This window comes from Cryptotermes secundus, unplaced genomic scaffold (assembly GCF_002891405.2).
Source record: "Cryptotermes secundus unplaced genomic scaffold, Csec_1.0 scaffold603, whole genome shotgun sequence".
Classification (NCBI taxonomy): Eukaryota; Metazoa; Arthropoda; class Insecta; order Blattodea; family Kalotermitidae; genus Cryptotermes; species Cryptotermes secundus.
Window position 1 is genome coordinate 605,592 of NW_019721770.1, and position 3,200 is coordinate 608,791.

The following is a 3,200-nucleotide window of genomic DNA, read 5'->3' on the forward strand; positions in this document are numbered from 1 at the left end:
ACCTGCGGATGTGACATTGCAACATCCTGCAATATTGCTACTTTATATAAGCGCACTATTTGTATTAGTGTAATAAGACGTGGGAAATGTTAGCGAAAGTGCAAGTGGGTAGGGGAGCGGTACAAGCGAGGTCAGCAGGTCACACAGTACGTAGGCTGCAATGAATTGCAGCGCCTGCTACAGGAGTGGACCATTGTGATCCCATTTGTTACGAAAGCAATACGAAAGATTTTAATATTTAGAGATGCACACATATCGGGAAGTCGGTAGCAAAGAAGCGGTGACAAATTTCTCATTGTCGTTATCGCAATGATGCGTACTGCATGCTAATTTATTGTTTACTCTTACACCCTGGAGATGGAAATAACTTATTCCTTCGAAACGTCTGTTAATTTTCACCGAACTACATGACGTTATAACCCAGAAGTAAATAAGGGTCATAAAATATGACCCTTATTCTGTGAGCGTCCAAATGACAGGCCAAAAATAAATCGCCCAAACAGCTTAGAAAACAAAGATATGATAATGAGCTGCTTGGTGAGGACTACAGCATACCTGAGGGGATGTGGTAGGTGAGTATGCTGCGTTGGTGACATAATTATCAAGGGAAATCCTAAGACACTAGAGGGAGAATCTCCTGTCTTATACCTTCCCCCACACGAAGAATGTCGGGATTGAGGCCTGGGATATCCAGCACAAAGCCAGATTCAAACCACCTGAACTATGACACGGCCCTAAGTACTCGTACTATTAAATAAGGCTGAGCATTATGATAATGCTATTATGCTAATGGACTAAGTACTAGACTTGAAATGATTATGACGATGGTGTATACTGTACTTCTTTTATCTTGTTTTGGACTTCGTCCATCGTCTGGTATGTAAAAGACAAAAGACCACGGCGTTTCGGAGACTGGATCTGTCTCCGTCTTCAGGTGGGTAGGGAAGTGATTGAGACTAGCTCTTTCTAACGGACCCAACTGAGTAGGTTTATCCTTCCCCACCCACCTGAAGACGGAGACAGATCCAGTCTCCGAAACGTCGTGGTCTTTTGTCTATTACATACCAGACGATGGATAAAGTCCAAAACAAGCCAAGGAACGTACGATGGACTAAGTACTGTTGATTTTTGTCGAATTCTTGCTTAAGTAATCTTCGAAAACCTAATTCTTTGTACCACGTCACTCATGATCATTTAATGTATGCTCGCCTGGTTCAGATATTAACTGCATTTACAGAAACTGAAACTTAACTCCTAAGTAGGCCTGTGGATCTACCCTGAGCCAGTTCAATTCGGTTCTTCCGGCCAGCTCAATAATTTTGCACAATTTTTAATTTCTGATAAAAAGTCGTAAGCGATAAACAATAACTGAAGTTCATCCTTGCGTAAAGTCATAAAATTTACATGGTCGTAGATGTATCCTCTATTTCCCGTGACAGGACAGTCTAGGTTCGATTACAGTCAGGAGCGGAAACTGTCTTTTCTCTACAATTTTCAGATTTGTTCTGGGGTTCTCACAGCGTCATATTCAGTTTCTATTGAATGTGCTTTCTCTCAAGTTAAATTGGCTGGAGCGAGAAGTTGATATCTTACTCCATCTAACTGTGACGTTAAGAATACCCCCTAGTAAATTTTATGGCTTTTACTTAGGCATAAAGAGAGTTGTACCTTTTAATTTGCAAACGAAATAGACTTGAAATGATCCCGGTGGCTGCACGCAATATTCAGTTGCGGACGAGTCAAGGGGAAAATAATATAATTTGCCTTCGGTTTCGAAATTTTCAGTGAGATAAAGGAAAATATTTTGTATTGTTGCTAGATAATGGTACAGCTTTACAGATCTCAAGTCCGCTACGAAGTCTGGAAAGCAAGATTTCATGTGGATAATCAAAACACTGGAGGATTCAGATTTGTGTCATGTGGCGTGGATGACGATTTGATTCTTCTGGAATAAATTGTAAGGCAGTCTTAATGGATTTTATAAACTTAGCTATATAATTCGAAAGCAGTTTACTTCACAAAGTATTGGATATATCAGAATGATTTCATACCTACAAGTTAAATTGATCACTGTGCTTAGAACACGCTTCTTCGGGCGAAGAAACGGCTTTCATGTGAGTGATGGAAATTCACTCCTAGACAAGTCATCGGTGTCCTAGGGTTTGACGAAAATTTATTCTATACTTTACAATCGTCCTTGTGGACAATCAGAATTGAAACTCCTAGAGAGTGGTAACCAGGTTTCACATTGGACAATTGGCCCTCGACAGCAAGTAAGATTCATAATTAATATATTTAATTACAATTCAGCGAAAGGACCGGCTAAGCTTCCTGTGAGAAATATTATATGCCTGATGATATGACGGATTACTCCAGAACTCATTCAGCGATTTGTATGTGCAATCGAACTTAAATTTATATCAAGAATTCATATCCCGTGCTTGATTTTTCACAGCGGTAAGTTTTTCTGAAGCATGTACAATCTGACATTTTTAGATTGGAAATTCTGCAGTAAATGTCGTATGGTCTATGAATCTACCTTCTTCTGAGTGTTTTCTCATGCTGAAATCACTTGAACAATTTTATACTAGGCCGCCACGTATGACGTGTGCCATAAGTTAAGGGGACTGCTGAAGTTCGTTACATTATATTAAGAACGAAACGATAGTTGATAGAACTGTTGAATGGGCTCATTCCTATTCTTTGACGTTAAAGAATTGTTAATCTAAAGTAAAGTCTTAGTATGGAAAATATGCATTGGGAAATGTGAAGTAAAGATTGAAGAACTTATCGAAATTTGGCAGTGCTAATTGAAACAATTATAATCTTATTCAGTCTGGTCCATCACGTTAGTCGGTATTATAGAATAATTTGACTACTCAACCCACATTTTGTCTTAATTAAAATCTTTTTATAAAACTTTGATTAACTCGATGTTCTATGATCAGTGCAATAGTAGTTTCCTCAACATATTGCTACGCCTTCTGAAGATGGTCACAACTAACCGAAACATATAAAGGCATTCATATAAATATACATACTTACTTACTCATGGAACCGAGCCCTTCTTGAGGAGCCGCCAATTCTGCAGCTACTCAAGAATTTCCCAGCATTTTATGGAACCCGAAGGTTCATTACCGTGTTCACAAGAGCCCTCCATTGGTCCATATCCTGAGCCAGATCTATTCAACCCATATCAT